The following is a 22,558-nucleotide window of genomic DNA, read 5'->3' as shown; positions in this document are numbered from 1 at the left end:
GTTGAAATCTAAACAGGTTCTAGACACAGATCTCCCTCCGAGAAGCTTCACCGTACCTTGCGGTGCAGAAGAGCACGTTTCGTTCTGTTCAAAGCTCGGCAAAAAGACCCTGCTAGAAGTTAACTACTTAAGAGACACGTTGGTGAAGGTTTTTTTTTATTTTATTTTATTTAAAAATTTTGTCATACAGTAAATTTGGCTGTCTGAAATTATATGCATACCATAATCAGGATTCAGAACAGTTCCATCAATCCATAAACCTCCCTTGCGTTATCCCTTAATATTTAGTCACCTGACTCCATACAGTTGACAGGTATGTTTTATGTTCCTATAGTTTGATCTTTTTGAGAATGGTATGGAAATTGAATCATATAGAATGTAACCTTTTAAGATTAGCTTTTTTTCGCTTGAACTAGAACACGCCTTGAGATTTATGCAACTTGTTGCATCAAAATTTCTTACATTTCTTCAGCTGAATAGAATTCCTTTGTATAAATGTATCAGTTTATTTCTTCAACCATCTGTTGTAGGACACGAGGGTTGTTTACAGTTTTTGGCAACTGCTGGGGGTGGGGGAAGCTATTAACTTTAAAGTACATAAATTTTCATTTTTCTTGGATAGATTCCTAGAAGTGTGATTGCTGGGTCACATGGCAAGTGCATAACTTTATAAGAAATTGTCAAACTCTTTACCAGAGTGGCTGTACTATTTTTTATTCTCACCAATGAATGAGATTTCTAGTTCCTCCTCATCCTTATTGGCCACTGACATTGTCTGTATCTTTAATTTTAACCAATTTAATAGGTGAGTAATGCTACCTCATTGTTATTTTAATTTGCATTTCCTAATGGTTAGTGATGTTGAACATCCTTCTGTGTGCTATTTGCCACCTTCATACTCCTTCTGGTGAAGTGTTAATAACTTTATTGTGGTAATCATTTTGCAATATATACATATATCAAATCATTACATTGTATATCCAAAACGTACATAATGTTATATGTCAATTACATCTCAATAAAATTGGGGAAAAATTAAAAATAAAATTACCATATGTTCCAATAATTTCACTTCTGGGTGGCTATCCAAAATATTTGAAAGCAGTGACTCAAACAGATATTTGTACACCCATGTTCATAGCAGCATTATTCACAATAGCTGAAAGGTAGAAGCAACCCAAGAGGATGAATGGATAAACAAAATGTATATACATAAAATATAAATATACATATGATAAAAAAAATAGTACTTATCAAGGAATGTACTGCATGGCTAGAAGTATACTTACAGGATCCTTTTATTATTTTAAAATAATTTCTAATTTCTTTCTTTTTTCAACATTTGTATCGAAGTATAGTTGATTTGCAATGTTGTGTAAAATAGTTCCTAATTTTGATTGTGATTTGTTCTTCAAATCATAAACTAGTTAGAAACACATATGTTATTTTGTAAACATACACAAATTTTAATGTTTATGTTTTGGCATAATTTTGTTGCTGTGAAATAATAGCATGTATCTAATCCTGTTATGTTTTTGGAGACTTGCTTTGTGGCCGGGTAAAGTGTCAAGTTTGAGACAATTGCATGTGTGTTTGGGAAAAGTTTGAATTCTGAAATTGATATGTGCACTGTCCTCTCTATATGTAAATTACATGAATTGCAGTCCTTCATTTTATGGTTTTTTATGTATATTTTTTATTAGTTACTCAGAGAGGTATACTGTGTAAAAATATCCCACTACAATTGTGGTTTTTATCTTTCTCTTTGTACTTCCATCAATTCCTGGAATTTTCTCTCCATTTCTTAAACTTCTAGAAGCAAGAAATTCTGCATAGAGCATTATTTCTGTAACTGCTATGACTTGGAGATACCAGGTGCTACCTCCAATTGAATAACTGTGACAAAAAAAAAAACAAAACAGCAACAACAACAACAACAACAAAAAAATCAAAAAAAAACAAAACCCTTGGAGGAGAGGAAATCTGTTTAATTTATACAAGCTTTAGAATATCCTCATTTAAGGGGGACAGATCTCCTTCCACTGCATTAGAAGTCATTGTGCAGTCGTAGGACAAATCCTATATACATCCACTGGGACGAGTGCTGGGAAGGCAGCCAGCATCCCTGGAATTCAACCAACACAAATTCCAAAGTGCAACTCGGCTAAAGCTCTATTGAAATGTTGATAGAAACTTGCTGCTGAGAGACCTCAGCGAGTGCAGCCGCATGGAGGTGAGCTGAAGGAGAGAGACGGGCTCTACTGCACCGGTTTGGAGGCGGAGGAATAGACCTACCTCTTCTAGAAACCTAGTCTTTGAGGAAGCACGCTGGGTCTAAGGAAAATGTGTCTGCGGAATAGCAGTAAACAAACAAACAAAAAACAAACAAACAAACAAAAGTTTTTATTACAAATTGGCAGCCTTCACTGGACACCTTCTTCTTTATGAAGACTAGTATGATGAGTCTTTGATCCTGAAATGCCGTATCTCTGATTTGCTCCTTGCCCGAGCACGATCGCTACACGTGACAAAATTCAGACTTCTTCTTCAAGCATACCTTTTCCATTTTCTCAGAAACATAGTTTCTCTTGCAAGTTTTCTTCCATGAATGTGCCAGAAATCGACACATTAAAGCTTGCGTTTCTAGAAGCAGTGGACCTGGTAACTGAATAATCTATGTGGAGAAAAATATCACCTAGCTGAAATTGAGCAGAAGTGCAGATAAAAGATATGAAATCTCTAAGCCTCAGTTTTCTAGTCTTTATAAAGACTAAAAATACTTTAGTAAGCAATAAATATTAAATCATACAATAAATATAAGACTTTTAATTCGGTGCTGGTGTGTGTAAGAAGTGCTCACTGTTTTTCTTAATGAAGAAAGCAAGTACTAGGCTCACAAGTAGGGAGGTGGGGCAGGTGGAGGGTGGACACTCTATGGATTCCTATACTTGGCAAAAAATAAGATAAAAAATAAAAATAAACAAAATAATCCCGTCTCAGGATTTTCTTTGAAAGAATGTTGTGAATAGACGTAGATTAAACTTTCTGACTGTTAAAGTGCTTTCAGTAGAGTTACTATAACACATCATGGATAATTATGGAAAAACTTTGCTTATGTGTGGTTCCATGGTGTAATGGTTAGCACTCTGGACTCTGAATCCAGCGATCCGAGTTCAAGTCTCGGTGGAACCTACCTGATCTTTTCATCTTTGATTTTCCCGAGAAAATACTGTCCAACTAAATGAACAAAATCAGTTCTCCCCTGATATCTCCTGTGAGTTCCTGCGAGTAGCGACACATCTATCTGCATCTGGATGAGGTGGTGGAAATGAAATTCCATCCTACTTTAATGGAGTTTATTTTATAAGGAAGAGAAGAAGTATCAGAGGTAAGTACAGGTGGAAGACCCCAAAACCCTACACTCTGCTGCCACTAGAAAACCAACTCTAATAAAAAGCAATAATGATTTTTTTAAAAAACTTTATTTTCTGTGCACATTAAAAAGAATATTTGAAATTGTTTAGTATTTCAAACATAGGAAATAAATACAGCTAATAGTGTTGGATAATGATAATGTACAGTTAATAGCAAATTTCTTTTCTATCCATGACCTCTACTTGCACGATTTCTGACCCTCCTCCACATGGCCATCGAACCCAATTATATCTATAAAATACAGGTAGACACCACACACACACCACGCACACACACACACACACACACACACAGTGAGAAACAAAATGTGGAAAATCTGAAAGTAGGTAACTCTAAGTAAAAGGATATGTAAGACTCATTATTATGTTTTTAAAATATGTATGGATTTAACATATTTCAAATTAAAATGATATTTTCATTGTACTCTTCATCTGGTCGTTGTGTCACCCACAAAATACCAAATATCCATTTTTCTCAGATAAAATGAGTGACTACGGCTATTTCTTTACTAATTATATTCGTTGTATACGTTTTACTTTTTTTCATTTGTTTTTGTACTATTTTGCACAGGTCTTAGGAAATTTTCTTTTTAGTATAGTATTTTTCTTGGACGAAGTGAGACATATTTTGTTTTCCTGGATTAGAAATTTGCAGGCATTTCTCATGGACTAGGTTCTCAGAAGATTCCACCTACCCCACCCGCAAAAAATCTCTTTGTGATACTAGGTTGTGTGAGGGTTGTTGTTTTTTTTGTTTTTGTTTTTGTTTTTTTGTTTTTTAGGGCTAGGTGCAGAGTTAGTGCTAGGTTCAGGATTAGGGCTGGGAGCAGGGTTAGGGGCGCTTCAGCATTAGGGCTAGGTTAGGGGTTAGGGCTAGGTACAGGGTTAGGTGTAGGTGTAGGGTTAGTGCTAGATTCAGGTTTGGGGCTAGTTTCATGGTTAGGTCTAGGTGCAGGAATAGGGCTAGTTTCAGTGTTAGGGCTAGTTTCAGGTTTAGGGTTGGGTTCAGGTTTAGGTCTAGTTTCAGGTTTAGGGCTAGTTTCAGGGTTAGGGCTAATTTCAGGGTTAGGGCTTGGTTCAGGGTTAGGGCTACGTGCAACATTGGTGCTAGGTTCAAGGTTAGGTCTAGGTTCAGGGTTAGGTCTAGGTTCAGGATTAGGGCAAGTTTCAGGGTTAAGGCTAGGTGGAGGATTAGGGCTAGGTTTAGGGCTAGGGCTTGGTTCAGGGTAAGGGCTAGTTCCAGGGTTAGGGCTTGATACAGGGTTAGGGCTGGTTTCAGGGTTAGGTCTAGATGCATCGTTAGGGCTAAGTTCAGGTTTAGGGCTAGGTCAGGGTTAGGGCAAGGTTCAGGGTTAGGGCTAGGTCCAGGTTTAAGGTTAGGTGGAGGATTAGGGCTAGGTTTAGGGCTAGGGCTAGGTTTGGGTAAGGGCTAGTTCCAGGGTTGGATTTTTAAACAGCTTTTTAAAATCACAGCCAACACATATCACTAACTCCAAATGTAGTTACAGTAAAGATTCTCCCCTTATACACTAATCTTATTCATTGTCTGCTTCCTCTCAGCATTGCCCCTTTTTGTAAATTGCTTATTCAAACATTCATATTCAGGTTCTTTTCCATCACAAATCAGTTCTGTGAAGTTCCTACTACTACATGTAAACACATTCCATCGTTCAAAACCGGAGAGTGTTGGTTTTCTCTCTCATAGTGTGTCACTAACTATAGAACGCAATGCATTCGCCCCCACCCCAAGCACTGTACTGGGAAAACACTATTTATGATCTTGTTACACCCCTTTGATCTTCACAATATGTAGAATCTACTCTTCATACTCCATCATTAATATATACAGATCACATTTAGTTTGGTCAAGATTGAAGTTTAATTTATTTTTTCTTATATTCCTAGGTACATAAAGTTTCTTTCCCAGGTGAAAATGCAGAAAATGCCTCTATTCTACAACTGTAAAACTCTGTCTTTACTGCACACCTTATTGCTATCAGAAAACTGCACGAGTGAGTTGAAACCAGAAAATTTAAAGAAGATATGGTCAACAGATACTTTCTCTGTACTCAAAAACTGGCAGCCATTGTTGATTAAAACCTATAGCCATATGGATTAGCCTGATTGTCATAAAAAAGGGGAGGAAAGACTGGGAATTCTTTCCCTTTCTTGTTTTCTTTATTAAGCCTGAGAAGACCCAGCTTAATTTAAGAAAGAGGAAGCCATTAGTGTAGTAGGTGAATATATGTCCAGAGAAATTAGCAAGAGGGGGTGCAGTATGCCACAACGTTACCCCGTGGTAAAACCGTAGTCGACAGGATTCGAACCTGCGCGGGGAACCCCCAATGGATTTCAAGTCCATCGCCTTGACCACTCGGCCACGACTACCAACTTGATGTCACGTTAGAGGGCTTAAGTGAACTAGTGGTGAATGTGTGGCCCATTCACCAACAGTAGGTCTGGCAACAAAAAGTTTCCAGAATGAAAAAGCTCATCTAGAGCAAATCAAGAACCAGCTCAATAAAAAGCTCCTAGACAAGCGACTCGGCCGTCGTGGGCGCTGGAGCTTGTCCACTAGCCGCTGACACTCGCGGACATGAACGATCACACCTAATTCTAGGGATCCGGCAAAGGCGAGTTATGAGTTTAGAGTGAGCTCTAAACAGCCTCAAGTCGCAAATACCAATGGGAGAAGGAGCTGGAATGAAAGGAACGTGAGACGAAGGGGCGTCATCTGTGTTTACTTCCAGGGTTAAACTCTAATTCAGGAATCCCTTCCATGGCGTGAAAACTGGCATATCCTTCCAAAAGAACTATTTAAATTGGACTGGGGCGGCAATTTGGAGTGAGAGGCAAGGAGAGAGCGGGACAGTTTTTGTACTAACTGGAAAAGACAAGGCAGGAGAGGTCTCCCACCCCTTCCTTTGGAGGTCACTCTTGTGTCCTAGTGAAGGATGCGAGACAATTCCCAAGTGACTGAAACCTTTAACACAATAAATTTATTTTGAAGTTTATTATCCTTGAGCAGTCTTATTAAAGTATTGTCCCTGACCAGCAGTGTGTGCACCATCTGGGAACTTATGAGAGATGCAAATTCTCTGGCTTGAGTTCAGATCTACAGAATTAAAAACTTGATAGCAGGTGGGGTGGGGTGTGTTGGGGAGATCCAGCAATTTGTTTTAAAAAGAAGTCCTTTGGGTGGTTCTGATGCCGACTGAAGTTTGAGAAGCACTCTCTTGAGAATAATATTAACAAAGAAAAACATGTACTGCACAAAAATCTTCATCTCTCATTGTGATAGCAATATATATATATATTAAAAATGGGTAAATGATTAAATTTTTTTGCCTCATCTACCTAATAGATCATTACAAAGCCATTAAAGCAAAAATTGGGGAGACTTTGTAATTGCTTTGGGGAAATGTTTATGATATAATGTTCACCGACAAGAGCAGGATGCCATAAACATGACTCAACTATGCAAAATTTTTATATGTGAAATACTAGGGGGAGAGGAGGAATACTTTAAAATGTTGCTAGTGTTGGTTTCTGGATTGTGGGATTATGTGTTAATTTTTGGTTATTTGTTTTCTACTGTGTAAAATAAGCATCAAGTTTTATAAGTGAATAGCAGAACAATGTATTTTATTGCTTTATTGGTTATTTATGGATATTGCTCAAAAGCTAACATTTGCCTCAAGTGGTCCTTGGATTAATCATCTGTCTTGTTCAGTGCACTCCATGGTGAAAACGTTCACCTCCAACTTGTTTCTCAAATAATAAATGATAGTTACAGATTGGTAGAATTAATGAAGACTTCTCCACCCCCTTGCTTGTTGGCATTTAACTGGGCTTCCCCACCTCCCACCTTGTCAGTTTGAAAGAATACTGCCATAGAGCACAGTTTCACATTTTTAAGGTTTGAAGAGCTGTTTTATTTGAAGTCTGCGCTATATTTATCCATATGCAGGGGATGCAGGGGGGAAAAGTGTTGAAGTAGGTGGGACAATCTTTTAAATCAAGTAGTTGTGAATTTTCTAAAACTGCTGCAGAATCTTCCACCATGTGTGTGTTCTAAAATTCATTTTATAAATTGATGGTCATTTCAAGGTTTTCAAGTCGTTGCTATGCTCATAATTCTGCAGCAAATGTTAGAGTATGTCCTAGTTGTTGGTATATGTATCTCATGAGTCCGCATCAGAAATTGACAGAGCAGGAATGTGGTCTCTTAGGACGTCTCCTGCTTCGTCTGCTTCGATCTGACCATCAGAATAAAGGGTCCTTCCAATCTGAGGAGGAAGTGTTACTTGTCAATTTGCCACAACAGCATATTTGTCTAAATGATGCCAAGGAATAAGAAGTTTTGCTTAATACAAATATACGCTCTGATAGAAAAAGTGACCTTTTGAAGAGAACAGAAGTTCCCTACGGCTACTTATGCTAGTGACTGCCTCACTTTCCATGTAGTCGTGGCCGAGTGGTTAAGGCGATGGACTAGAAATCCATTGGGGTTTCCCCGCGCAGGTTCGAATCCTGCCGACTACGTCATCTGGAAAATTCTATGGTAGGGAAAATTGTTCGGTTTGGGAAAAAAAAAAAAATCTGTGTTTGAGAGTCTGCTCTTACCTTTCTAAAGAAGGAAACTTGACTCTGATTGTCTTTAAAGTTCCCAGCTCCACACAATCCTAATGGAGTTTTCTTTTCCAGGAAACAGGAAGGCTGTTCACAACAGGAAGGAAGGCTGTTTCTTGCAATCTAAATTCTGCTTAGAATGTAGCTTTTCCTACAGAAAAAACTTGCCATGACCCTTTCTGTCTCCAAAGAATTGTACCCTTTTCAGAGCTCTTCTCCTATCATGTACATCCTTCTTCACATAGAAAAGGAAACTCCAGGAAATCTTGGATCAAATATAAGTGAAACTCAAGACTCATACACCAAGTCACAAACCCAAACTAGGTATTCATAAGGAAACCACTACACAAGTAAAGAAATTAAGTAAAACAATTTTCTTTGTAATCCAACCAGATATGGTCAAGGATGTTACACCAGGCTGACTTCCTGGGATCAGGACTGAGGTGTAGAGAGAGGGAGTAAAAACGAGATGAGTTAAACTTACACAATGCTGTATGTCAATTACATCTCAATAAAACTGTAAGAAAAAAAATGAAGTGAGGTTTTTGGTGTATTCTAAGCACAGAGCCATACTCTTAGATGCACAGTCACACTGCATGATTAATAAAGTATGGTTAATCTATCGACCAAAGGAATGCTAACCATGGTAGAGTATCTTCCTAGGAATTTATAGGATTCATTCTGTCACTGCCTCCGCAGCTTAGGGGAGCTTGTCCTTGCCTCTTTTGCCATTCTGCATCTTCTTTTTTATTTTTGAAGCCTTTAGACATGCCATTCTCCTTTTTTTCCATTTCTGATAGCAGTTATTTATGCCTTCTTTCATGATTTGATCAGTTTATCCAAAAGTTTAGCAATTTTATCACCCCTTTTTCCCAGCTAAAAGTTCAATTTTGTAAGTCATCTGCATCTTATGTTTCTATTCTGATGCATTAAATCAGCCGTTTTCTTCATTATTTTCTTCTCTAAGACTTCCTTGGGTAATAATTACCGATTATTTTCTAATTTCTTCTACTGTATCATTAGATCAATGCTATGCTATTCAGCTTTTATTTTATTTTTACTTCTGTAACTGAAGATTTAACTATCCACCTAATGCATCTTTGGCTGCACAAAACATATTTTCATATGAATTATTTTCAATATCACTCTTTTCTATATAGTTTTAAATTCCCATGTAGATAATCTTCTTTGAATCATATGCATTTTGTTATCTTGCAAACATATCATAATTTTCAATTTTTAATTGATATTCAGCAAAATATATTGTGATTAGATGCTAACATTTATCTTTTAAAAGTGTTAGAATTTTGAAAACTTGCCTTATAGTCAGCAAAGCAAAAGATTTGTTTTGTTTTAGAGATTCTATATGTGTTTAAAAATGAGATTTGTCTTCAGAAGTTGAACAGTGTAGTGTTATCTATTTGTAAGTTAGGTCACATTTAGGAATAATATTATTTAAAACTTTTGTGTCCTTATGGGTTTTTTTTTTTTTCCCTCTCACTTCTCCCCCAGCCCCCTCACTCCTGCTTTTTTCTTGAGGGATGAGTACCATGCTAAAAATGTCTCATTGTGATTATGGCTTTACCTCTATCTCTAGTTTTATAAATTTTGCTTTACACATTTTAGAAATCTTCAACCCCCTTCCTTTCTGCATTTATCTTCCAAAGCAATGGCATTCTAAATAAAATGCTATTTTATGAAATATGTATGATTTGCAGATACTAAGTGTCATCTTCAATTGTACTTACAATAAATAAGAAGACATCCAGTGGGGGAAAACTCTAGGCTTAAATCACACAGAATTCAGATACTCATAGAGAGTTAAGAGAAAGAGTATTGCATTGCTTCTGCCGTATTTTTTCATGCTTCTCTTCTCAACAAGAAGGAGGTGATGTCATAAGTCAAGAGCTCACAGTAGGGTTTGAAAAGGAGGTTTCAACCACCATCTAACCAGCTGAATTCCACTCCATCCTGCTGGATGTATGTATGTCTCATTCTAGTGTCCCAAAGGTGTTTTGTGAATGATCCACACCCCATGAACCCTATAAAGAAAAAAAAAAAAAAAAAAAAAAACCGGAGAGAAACTCAAAGAACTGGTTTGACTAGGGTCTCAGCTTCAGGGAGTGGACACACTTGGCTTCCTAATTTCCAAGACTGAGATTAATGAATCACATGTCTGCAATTTAAAGGTGATATTTTTTAAACACCATCATGCTTAAAATCACAATTTGGTGATTTTGAATTTTATTGGTTAAGTTAGATTATTAGACAAGGAAGGGAATTCAAAATGCAGAGGATTCCCTACTTGGTGCTTATGGTCTTACACAGTTTTTGTGAACTCCCTGACGTGGTCTTCATAACTGTATGTTTTATGTCGGGGGACATCTTTCTGTGAGAGAGTTCATAAGTTTTATTCTATATACCTTGGGATTTTTAGTACCCTTCTACCCCCAAAAAAGAGAAGCGAGAAATCTATTTCCTAGTAACTTCATGACCATGAGGTAGGAGGGAGGAGAATTTGCCAGCTGATTTTTGTTGTTTTGGGAAATGTACAAAATGCCTGTAAGAGACTAGACAGACTCCAAACAGGTGTCTTCTAACTGTTTTGTTTTTGCTTTTTTGTTTGTTTGGTTTGGGTCAGGTATTCAAATCTCTGGAAATTCTCTTGCAGGGGTCAGGGGTTATTTTTTTGATCACACCCTATCTTTAGATTTGTCTGCAATCAATGGATTTAGATCTTGGATGCCCAGATTGCACGTTTGATTTTCTACAAATAGAGATATTGCACAATGTTTTCATAGTCAATTTATAAAAGTATAGAATCATTAGGATGAGCTAACGAAAACCATGACAACAGGGAAGACCAACACCATTCCAAAGTATTGTCTTGTAAGCAACTACCTTATTTGGTTTGTTGTTTTTCTGCAGTCATTGCAAGCTTAGAAATCCAGTACAGGACAGGAAGGAAGGATGGATGAAGGGAGGGAAGGAGGGAGAGAAGGAGGGATACTTGGCATTATTTTTCACACACAATCTACAATGGGTTAATTTGTTGACATTTGCTCCAGGAATTATTAAATGAGTAGCAACTAAGCCCAAAGGCAGAGATGGATATGAATATAGATGAATCTGCAAGTGGTTGTACATTTTTTTATTCTTAATTTACTGGGTCCCCAGAAATTCTCCAAGGAACAGCAATCCTCCAGGTGGTGAGTCATATCTGAAGGTGAGGCTGAAATCAAAAGGAGAAAAACAGGAATTTGGACCATAGACACTCAGATTAAAAGCGTCCTGCTTTATCGACTCAGTAGTCCATAATATGGAAATATATGGGTCTTTCCTAAGTGCTGGTAATTCCTAATTCCACTCAGGGCCTTGGGGATCCAGGAGAGGGTGGCAGCTGAACAGATCGTTGTTGATCTCTGCATTGTTGATAATAAATACTTGAAAGTGCAGAGTAAAAGTAGATCAAAGTCGGTCTGGGTACTTAGGATGAGATTGATTCGGAGAATTTATTCCTGGAAGCAGTGCTTCCACCTATATGAGGGGGTCGTTTTACCTCTGCAGAGTCAGGAAAAAAGCACTGAATCATACAAAAATTTGTGGAGGGAAACCGGCTGCCATTTGAGGAAGAAGCAGGGACAAGGTGACGCAGAGGACCAAATCATAAAATATCGGCTTGATGCCTTTCAGGTATGTAGTTGCAGGTCAGGAAGTCCTTGGCCCAAGTGTGAGTTCCCTCCTGGTCCATTACCTGAAACCAAACAAACGGAGGTCGAAGATATTTTTGTTTCAGTCAGTGAGGACCATCTTCCTCAAAATTCACATCGCTCCAATCCTGTACATTTCCCTTCCTTTCCTAAATTTCCACTCAACTGCTCCGCCTTTCCTTCTCTCATTGTGTCTTCCCTTTTGTCCACCCACTCTTCGGCCTCCTTTATTGTCCTCTCCCATTCTTTTTCTTCTTCTCTCTGCTCCTCTTCTTCTCCCTCCGTCACCTGGTATTTCCCAATTGGACACTTTCTCTTCTCCATGTCCCTTCCTCTAGGACAAAGTGGAATCACATTAATCTGCCTCTGCCTCCGCCCAACATATGGAGATTCTCCATCATTCCAGGTCTTTCTCTAATGCTTTCCTTCCATAGTTTCTCTTTACTTCAGCTCATTCAAAGACCGGGAGGACCGGCAACTGAGGAAATAGGTGTGGCCATGGTTATGGTAAGGCTTCTTTGATTCAACGTATATTTTTTGAGCACCTCTAAGTGACAGCCAAGCAAGCAGTGAGGAAGTCGGCAGTTGGGGCGGAAGACAAGTAAGAATGGATAGTGTTTTCCATTATTCTTTGAATGTAGTTGGAGCAGCGAAAATGAGTTAATTCTGTCCCAGGTATACAAGAGGATGAGAATGGTTGTGAAGGTGTCTCTGGTGGCTTTCTTTTGACAACCATTACTGCTTTGTGGATGTTTCAGTAGGTGAAGAAAGCAGGAAGGTCTCTGTGGGCATTTGAGGAAAGAAAGGAGAAAAATTGACGAAGCTAGCAGAGGATGGTTTCGATCCATCGACCTCTGGGTTATGGGCCCAGCACGCTCCCGCTGCGCCACTCTGCTCACGAAATGTGCTTTTTAATCTTGATTCTTACCCACTTCTCCAACATTTCAATGTTTATTAATATTTTTGTTTTCTCTGTCTTTTCACTATGTCTGCTACTCCAGTATTTCAAACACCCTTAGCAGGTCTGCAACTCCAGGATTTCGAATACCCTTAAGATGTCAAAAAAAAAGGTGCAGACCTGGAAAGGAATTAATTCATCGCTAATTACCAGCTGCTAATCCGCACGTAGTCGGCAGGATTCGAACCTGCGCGGGGAAACCCCAATGGATTTCTAGTCCATCGCCTTAACCACTCGGCCACGACTACACAACAACCTACCCGTTTATTAAACTAAATAGCTGTGCTGAAACTGAGTTCTCAAGCTTCATAACACCAAATCACATACCAGAAAGATCGAATTACGTATCAGAAATTGTATCTGCAGTCAATGTTTCCTATTTTTGACATCAGTAGGGTGACTATCATGCTATTGCACCATGTTGGAGAGTAACACTTTATCCTTAGAACTGGAAAGACTCCTTATGTGATGGGTTGTTGGAATGAGATCAGCTTCTGTTCTGTCAGCCCCTGGTGAAGACTCATGAAATATATTCTTGTCAAAAATCAGCTGACCATAGACATGTGGCTTTATTTCTGAACTCTCAATTCTATCTCATTGATCTTATATTACTTTGACACTGTCTTGATTATCATTGCCTTGTAGTTAGTTTTGAAATTGGGAAGTGTGGGTCCCCTTACTTTTTTCTTCTTTTCAAGATTGTTCTTGATATTCTGGGTCCCTTGAAATTCCATGTAAATTTAGAATCAACTCACCAATTTCCACAAAGAAGTCAGCTGGGATTCTGATGGCAATTGCATTGAATCTGTAGATAAATTTAAAGGAAAATTGCCATCTTAACAATGTTAAAATGCAGTCCATGAACATGAGACATCTTCCTGTTTATTTAGATTTTCCTTCTTTCAGCAATGTTTTGTAGTTTTCAGAGTATAAGTTTTGCCCTTCTTTTGTTAAATTTATTCCAGAGTATTTTACCCTTGTTGATGCTATTTTAAATGATGTGTTTACTTTTGACCCTTTTTTCCTCCCCTGTGAAACATGATGAGACTTTCTGAAGCCTCCCAGATGCAGATATCAGGTACTCAGAGATATCAAGGATAAAATTGGCTTAGTATGACAGCTTTTGTAGACAGCAAACTCCTAGCAACAAAGAAGCAAAGCTATGAAACAAACAATTTCTTTAAACTCAGATGGCTGGATTCAGAGACCAGAGTGCTAACTAACGATTATACTGCGGTACCACCTTAATTAAAAAGTCTCTTTCATATGATTCATGATATGATAAAATCCTATTCCTGAATGGAATTAATCTTATTGACTGTGGTGTAATAACACAAAGTTAACAAGACAAAGAGCATTATCCCTGCCCTTGTGATTAATGTCCACTAAGTAAGATATTTCATAAACATGCAAGTAACTATAGCCCACATATGGAAAATTTGAAGAAATTGCTTAAGACTGACAGCACAATGGCAGAGATAAAGTGGAAAGTATAAGTAAAATTGAAATCTGTAATTTTTAAATTAATGGGAGTTGAAGGTGCTGATTGAAAGAAAGTTTTGGTTGATGTCTTTGTACCTACAGGAGTAGCTTGTGGAATTATATCCTTAAAGTAGTGCCTATTTGTTCTCAGAAGCAATGCAGTAGTGAAATATAAAAGAAAAAGCTTATCAATGCCCTTAGCAACATGGGTCAGGCAAAGGCTTTGAAAGTTATTTACATTAGGTGGATATGTGCCTGTCTTGGTCTGTGAACATCAGAAATATTCAGAGGCGTGGAGGTAAGCATAGTGATTTCCAATAAAACATTCTTCCCTGTTATAATGGTGAATGTGAATTTGTCATTGGGAAGACAGCTGTTGGGTTCAAGTCAGATAAATCTATTACAACAGTTAGAAGGAGCTTGTTTGGGGCTGACGTATCTTTTCATGTCATTTTATGTGTTTCCCAAAACAACAAAATAGAGCTACCAAATTCTTCTTATCATCCAATGGTCATAAAGTTATTAAGACAGAGACTCACATTATTTTTTGGCTTAAATTCCCATGTATGTAAAATAAAACTTATTCACCCTCTCACAGAGAGATGGCCCTCACACAAAATTAACAGTTGTAGCAACCATATCAGGAAGTTCACAAATTCTGTTGGAGAACATAGACACTAGGCTGGGAACACTTTGCATTGAAGAATCTTCTTTATGTCACAAAACCTAATTTTAACTAATAAGCTTAACTATTACTAAACTGTAATTAAGTACAAAGTTGCTGAAGAAATATCCTCTTTGAAATATGGCTTTGTGAGTCATTAACCTCAATTTTGAAAAGTAGGAGGCCAAGGTACACCCATGCCTGAGGCTGAGAACCCTGTCAAACCAGTTCTCAGAGCTTCCCTCTCCTTTTTCAGAGAGCTCATAGGTGTGGGATTTTCACAGTACACATTTGGGACACTAGAATGAAGCATGTGTAGGTCCAACAGAGTGGAATGGAGCCCTGTTCTTTTTCAACCAGAGGTTATTGGAGCCTCTACCTCAGCTCCTTTTCAACCATTACTCTAAGGTCTCCACTGAAAAGAAGGCTTTGATTTGTAATATTCTCCCTTTCTTGTTGAAGAAGGAAGCATGCAAAAGGGAGACAGATGCTAGACAACGTTAGCTCTCTTAAGTCTAAATGAATATTCTGACTTCTGTGTTTTCACTGAAAGTTTACAGCAGTTGCTGTATAGAGGTGGCACTTTCCATTTCAAAGCCGTAGATGTCACATAAACAGCATTTAGTTTAGGAAGTTCAGTTACTTCTGAAAGACTAGCAGATATAGCAAATGAAATGACAAAGATTCATAAAATATATAAGGAAAAATGATGGTTTAATTGATCATCTGCTTTATTGACACCTTTAAGTGGTACCAAAAGAACAAAACAGTTGAAAGGACGCTCTAAAGGAATTTACTGTTTAAAGGACAAACATTAATTAGATCCAAAAATAGGGTTAGTTTCTACTACATTAGTTTACATCATTTACAGTGATTTAATAACTGACCACCTGGGCATTAAGGATTGAGAGAGGACTTACACAGTCTATCTCTTCAAAAACACACATGCTAACAGGCAGAATGAATGATAAATATAGAAATAGTTTCTTAGGAGATATATGAATAGATATGGAAGCACTAGTATTATTGTTGCATTTTCTTAATGTTATAGGAAGGACACGATAAGGGGCACAGAAACAGAGGAATGAAGGATGAATTTGAAGACTTTTCACAGTAGGAGACATGAGAAGGCAATCTTTAAGGATGCCCAGGATTTCAGGAGGTGAAGAACCTGGGAGTGAGACTCCAATAGTGGAGAAGCTAATATTCAATTTATAATTGAGGAACTCTACCTTGTCTTTAAGGATACTAAATCAACCAAAGAGGAAGAACCCCCGACACTACTGAAACAAACAAACAAAAAAAGAGACATTAGTGAAGCAGGATCCTGGCCTCTGCCTTCCTAGAAATAGAACCTGCAGAAGGCTAACTGTGCCCACAGTGCTGAAATAGGAGTTACCTATGATGCTCTCAAAGGAGCTGTCCTCTGTGCTGGGTCAGAAACGGGGAGCAACATCCGATGGACTTTCCCAGACACTCCTGGTTTTCTGTTTCTGCAGGGTTGCTAAAGGGAAAGACATCAGACATCGTAGTCGGCAGGATTCGAACCTGCGCGGGGAAACCCCAATGGATTTCTAGTCCATCGCCTTAACCACTCGGCCACGACTACATGGAAGTTGAAACGGTCATTAGTATAAGTAGCCGTAGGGAACTTCAGCTCTCTTCGAAACGTCACATATTTTCTCAGAAAGTGTATTTGTGTCAAGCAAATTTTCTTACTCTTTGGCATCATTTAGGCAAATATCATGCTGTTGTGGCAAACTGGCAGATAACAATTCCTCCTCAGACTGGAAGGACCCTCTATTCTGATGGTCTGATAGAAGGAGACTAAAGCTTTCTATTTTTATTGTTTTTTGCTTGTTTATTGTGCAGAAGCTTTTTAATCTGATGTAGTCTCACTTGCTTATTTTTGTCTTTGTTGCTTTTACTCTTGGTGTCAAATCCAAAAAATCATCACCAAGACGTACGTCAAGGAGCTCAAAATAAATTAAAGACTTGAATGTAAGACCTAAAACCATAAAACCACTGGAATAGGAGAAAATATTTGCAAATCATATATCTGACAAGGGATTGATATCCAAAATATGTAAAGAACTCATACATCTCAAAGGCAAGAAAATACACAATTCAATTTTTAAAATGGGTAGAAGATCTGAATAGATATTTTTCCAAGGAAGACAATATGGCCAACAGGCAAATAAAAGATGCTCAACATCATTAATCACCAGATGAATACAAATCAAAACCACAGTGAAATATCATTTCACACCTGTTAGAACATCTATTACCCAAAAGAGAAGAAATAACAAGGGTTGGCAAGGATGAGGAAGAAGGGGACCTCTTGTGCACTGTTGATGGGAGAGTAAGTTGGTACAGTCACTATGGAAAACAATATGAAAGTTGCTCAAAAAGTTAAAAATAGAACTACAATATGATCCAGGAAATTCACTTCTGGATATTTATCTGAAGAAAATGATAACATTAACTTGAACAGTATATATGCACCCCTATGTTCACTGTAGCACTGTTTACAATAGTGAAGATAAGAAAACAACCTAAGTGTCTATCATAGAACGAATGGATAAAGAAGCTGTGGTATACACACACACACACACACACACACACACACACACACAGGAATATTATTCAGCCAAAAAAAGAATGAAATATTGCCATCTATGACAACATGGATGAAATTTGAGGACATGATGCGAAGCGAAATAAGCCAGACAGAGAAAGACAAATACTTTTCATATATGGAATCTAAAAAAAGAGGGGAAAATAACAAGCTTACACACACAGAGAACAGATGAGTCTTTGCCAGAGGTGGGGTCAGGGGCCAGGGGAATTGGGAGAAATGGAGGAAGGGGATCAAAAGGTAAATACATTTTTTAAAAATAAATTTGGGACGCATCTACTACCATCAACCCTTTCTGCAAAGGACAGATACTAGAGAGCTTCGCAAGGAGGCTGGCACTCTCTTCACTAATCTGTATCTCAAGGTTTTTTGTGAAAGAAGCATCCTTTGAGCCCTTCAGGGAGACTGCAGAGGGGGGATTAGTGGGCATCACATGTGATAAATTCGTTGCAAGTTCCCTATTTCTTTTAAGACATTGGATAGTTTTCTCTACCTTATACCACAGAAGTCTTGACTTCCTCATTTACTGTAGTTCCACTGATTTCAGGTTGCAGCTAACCAATCAAGCACACTGTTAGACTAATTCCCAGTTATTCTAGCTAACACACCAAATCCAGAATCTCCATTAAGTGTACCCATATCAATAAATTTGACACAATTCTATGTTATGTTTCTTTCTTCCTGATCTAGAACTCCCACACATTACTCTAGTTTCTGTTGTTATGAATTAGCATGATCTTGCCATTCTTTCAGTATGTAAAATAACGATATATACTCAACCCTGAGTCCTGTAGCCAATGAGGAGTGTGGGAATGGATACTGAGAAGAATCAATATCCCTGTGCAAGGTAACTTCTTCAAGTGAGATATTTGCCTGATTTTCAAGCAAAGATAGGCTAGTGTTTTTGGATAGAGGATGGGCTGCTTCTGCTGACAAGTAGAATATTTTTAGGAAGGAACCATCATTGCACTAAAATGTATCCAAATAGACCCAAATGTCCCCTTTCCAATTCTCAGGTCTTGTTTTTCTAGAAGAAGATGAAAGAGAAGAGGAAGTAGAAAAGTAAGAAGAAGGAGGGGGAGGAGGAAAAATAAAATAAAAGATAAGATAAGATAAGAAATAAGAGGAAAGAGAGCTCTAGTATTTGTGGAGTGTCTTCCTTAAGTAAGATACTTACCATGGTAGAGCATAGTAAAGAAGGCCTTACGTTTTTTATCTTACATATAAAGAGACTGAGCTATAGAGTGGTTACATATCTCAAAAATTACACAGCTAGACATCCACAGAGTGAGAATTCAGTCCCAATGTATCCTTTTTCTGTCCTACCATGCTGGTTCCATTGTGCAAATAGAAGAAGGAGGTGATTCTCTGAGGACTACCTACAGCAATTGTTGACATTAAGTTAGGTTGTTTGTCTATTTTTTGAATTCAAGTACTGGAGTTAAGTTAGTTAATGTTTCATAATTGAAACCTGTTTTAAAAAATAGTGCTATGGGCATCTTAATTAGGAATTGGTGCCAATGAGGCTCTTTGTACAAACCTGTCAAATTTTCATAGCTTTATAATAAGTGCACTCAGGGAAGGTGAGAAAATGTACCCAACAAAGGATTTGGGGGCACCGTGCATATATATCAACCTGGAAGCAGTCTCTGATAATAGCCTCCATGTAGGGCTTTGTACAAATTGTATCGTTGGCAGAAATGAAAATATGTTTTTTTCCCATACTCCTGAGGAGTTAAGATTTCTGGTTGGTTAAGATTTCTGAAAATCGAATTACAGTCAGGCAGTTGGTGTCTTCATAAAACAGAATTATTAGTTAGGCTGAAGTATTAGCAATCATTAGAACATAGCAAAGAAAGAAAAGGTTTAAGTAGATGGGGTTTTTTTCCCTTTAGTTTAGCAATTTGCTTTTCCATATTGCTTAGTAACTGAAGATTCAGCTAAGGGGGGGAAAAGACACAGGATAAAGAAGAATTTCAGCTATTAAGCACAGAGTGAAATTTCCTTAGTGTGCTTTATATGTTGAAATACTATGAATCAGTTAAAGTGTGAATGGATTTTCATGTTTCAAAGGCTTTGGTAATTAATAATTTGGGAAAACTGTTAATTTTATGTATATTTATGTAATATTAATAATTAATAAAATTGAATTAATTAACATAAGAAAATTAATGAGAGAGTTCTTTAGCTAATAGCAGTAGAAAGAACATCAGACGCTATTATTCCCAACAAATGTTTAATTTTCATTAGAAAACAATGAGGAATAATAAGGATGTGATAGTATCTTAATTCTTCTCTTCTAGAATATTTTAAAATAAAGTTTAAAATTATTTTCCATTTTGGCTTTGAGTCTTTAAAGTTCTATTTGAAAATCCTTCCCATCTGGTCAATATAATTTAAAAATAGAATGTATGCTTTGCCATTTTAAACTTTCACAAGGAAGAAAAGCTCCAAAATTATGTATTATATCATGATATTCATTTATTCACGTTTAATAAAGTCTATAAAGAAAAGGAGAAATGTGAATCGGGGATTCCCTGCCAACCATTCTTAAAAAGGAAACTGGAAAAAATAGGTAAATAGATTAAAATAATTAAAAAGGAAGGACTTCTAGGTTCCACCGAGATTTGAACTCGGATCGCTGGATTCAGAGTCCAGAGTGCTAACCATTACACCATGGAACCCCGCAGTCGCGGCTCGTGTTAACACTCTATCCTGATAGAATATATCTTTATTTGTGAAATCAAGTAGTCCTTAGAAAAGCTGAAATTTGCATCTTAGTTTTCGCTATCTGCTTTCCTGGCACACGTCCCTTTTCTTGAGCGCACAGGGCTCCTAGTGCAAAACCCAAGAGCGAATCAGTTTCTAGGGATAGATACGGTAGGTCCGAGCTTTTTAGCGCCCCTCCGCCTTTTCTGCAGCTCGCTGGGCCGTTCTCCACTCGGCCGCAGTCAGCCAGGCTGCCCAGAAGCCGAGGCAGGCGGCTCCGACAGGGCATCAGCCGAGCCGCGCTCCCAGGTTGCTTTGCTGGAGAAACTGCGGGGCTCGCTGTCTCCCGAGTGTATGTCCACGTTGTCTTTTTCGAACGCAAGGGCCACTCTTGGAAGTTTAATTTCGTGACACATAAACTGGATGACTTCATTTGACGTGGTGTGCCAATCAGTCCTGTCCTTGCGGGGCGTTGCCCAGGGGTGATAAAAACCGGACGGCAAAAGATGCCGTATGCTTGCCAGAAAGCTTTCACCTCGTGGAGACCAAAGAGTAAAACACGATTAAAAATGTGAATATTTTCTAAGCAGGGTTTTGTAACTTGGTTCTCACTGAGAAAGCTGAGACCTGTCTCGTTTACGAGCAGCAGCTGTGAGCTTTTCCCAAACTCATCAGCCGTTAAGTTTTTCCTGGTGTCAAGGAGGGGACATGACCTATCCAGGATCGATTATTGTCGCCCCAGCAAGGTAGAGAAACGACAGGAGACGGAAGGATCCAGCTTGTCAACCCGAAGGGATGAGAAGAAAAGCAAACGGTCTTTACACAGTTAGTAATCGGGATTTGAATCTTACCAACAAGACCGCTGGAGAAGTATTGGCATTCAGCCAGGACAATTTTTCTTACATAAACACGTATGACATATGGGAGGAAATACTTTCGACTTGAAAAGTCCGCATCGTAACTGCTGGGTTAAAACTGGCCCCTCTCCGCAGGGTTCGTACTCTGTGACGAGAGCAACAGGCGTTGGAATGACAGACAGAACAGCTCCAAGTATCTTAGCCTCTCCATCCCCACCCAATTTCCTGTGACCCCGACCTACTCACTTACCAGGGGAAGACAGAATGAAACTCTTATGCCAAGTGGGATAAATAAAGGTTATTTCCAGAAGCCTTAGGAACAAGAAACACTATAATCATGGTCACTTTCAAAATAATTGAAGGACATCAGGTTCATGCAACAAACTTATAATGAGCATTTCTAAGGGCTAGAGCTTATATCAAGATCTGGGTTCTCTGAAAAAAAAGCTTTTTTTTTTTTTTTTTTTTTTTTAGTCTTTTGGTAAAATAATAGGCCTGCAATGGTCAAAGCTGGAACGATTTCAGCAACCACACATAAAATAGTATTGGATTATAACCCAAAGCATAGAATAAATACCCATGATTCCTCACTGACATAAGTAAATTATTGAATAAATATATAAATGTGGGAGAAGAGACATTTGGGAAGTAAATAAAATGCCTATGAGTGAACATGAAGACTACAAATTAATTCCTGCAGCCTGGTATCAGCAGCTTCCTTGATGTAGAAAGAACCACAGTCTCTCAGGCAATCTCCTGTACAGAAGAGTTTCAAATAGCATAACTCCCACTCCTTAACTGTGAGCGTTGCATAGTGATTGCTTTCCTAAAAGCACAGTATGGGAAACGGGAGAAAAGAGTAAGTAAAGAAGAACCCTGGCAAATGCTTCAGCCAGGTGACCAAAGTCAACATTAGCAGTGATAAGCCATTTTGATAACATATACCCTTGATGTAAAATAAATGATGAAAATGTCACTTTACCTTGGTCATCTTCCTCCACCTTCCTTCCTCCCCCAAATTCATAAGTCCTGTCCAATGATGAGAAAAACATCAGACAAATTGCAAATGAGATGTGTTCTACAATATACATAACAGTACTCCTTAAAACTGTCAAGATCATCCCGAACAGGAAAAGTCTGAGAAATTGCCACAGCCACGAGGTGCCTAAGAAGAAATGACAATTAAATATAATGCAGTATTGTGAATAGGATCCTGGCACAGAAGAGGGACTTTAGGTAAAAACTAAGGAAATCTGAATGACTTTTGGACTTGGATTAACAATAATATATAAATATTCATTTATTTATGACAATAAATATATCATATTAATGTAAGATTTTAATAATAGGGGAAACTGTGGGATATATGATAACTCTCTGTTCTATCTTCCCAACTAAGCAGAAACTATTGCTTATGGGAATAAGAATCAAAATGTGACCAAATTTAATCATTTCTTTAAAGCAAATTCAGAAC

General features: G+C 38.0%; 7 non-coding genes across 7 annotated transcripts; 2 read left to right on the top strand and 5 right to left on the bottom strand.

The window, feature by feature from the left end:
* Nucleotides 1-3,120: 3,120 nt before the first annotated feature.
* Nucleotides 3,121-3,192, top strand: TRNAQ-CUG (transfer RNA glutamine (anticodon CUG)). The gene has a single exon. It is a non-coding gene; the product is annotated as a tRNA-Gln (tRNA).
* Nucleotides 3,193-5,740: 2,548 nt separating this feature from the next.
* TRNAS-UGA (transfer RNA serine (anticodon UGA)) lies at nt 5,741-5,822 on the bottom strand. Its single transcript has one exon. It is a non-coding gene; the product is annotated as a tRNA-Ser (tRNA).
* A 2,075-nt stretch (nt 5,823-7,897) lies between these two features.
* Nucleotides 7,898-7,979, top strand: TRNAS-AGA (transfer RNA serine (anticodon AGA)). The gene has a single exon. It is a non-coding gene; the product is annotated as a tRNA-Ser (tRNA).
* Nucleotides 7,980-12,600: 4,621 nt separating this feature from the next.
* On the bottom strand, nt 12,601-12,672 carry TRNAM-CAU (transfer RNA methionine (anticodon CAU)). The gene has a single exon. It is a non-coding gene; the product is annotated as a tRNA-Met (tRNA).
* Nucleotides 12,673-12,900: 228 nt separating this feature from the next.
* Nucleotides 12,901-12,982, bottom strand: TRNAS-AGA (transfer RNA serine (anticodon AGA)). Its single transcript has one exon. It is a non-coding gene; the product is annotated as a tRNA-Ser (tRNA).
* A 3,425-nt stretch (nt 12,983-16,407) lies between these two features.
* On the bottom strand, nt 16,408-16,489 carry TRNAS-AGA (transfer RNA serine (anticodon AGA)). The gene has a single exon. It is a non-coding gene; the product is annotated as a tRNA-Ser (tRNA).
* A 3,641-nt stretch (nt 16,490-20,130) lies between these two features.
* TRNAQ-CUG (transfer RNA glutamine (anticodon CUG)) lies at nt 20,131-20,202 on the bottom strand. Its single transcript has one exon. It is a non-coding gene; the product is annotated as a tRNA-Gln (tRNA).
* Between the last annotated feature and the right edge of the window lie 2,356 nt (nt 20,203-22,558).

Source organism: Camelus dromedarius, chromosome 19, assembly GCF_036321535.1.
Source record: "Camelus dromedarius isolate mCamDro1 chromosome 19, mCamDro1.pat, whole genome shotgun sequence".
Lineage (NCBI taxonomy): Eukaryota > Metazoa > Chordata > Mammalia > Artiodactyla > Camelidae > Camelus > Camelus dromedarius.
This window is presented reverse-complemented; position numbering and strand designations above follow the sequence as displayed.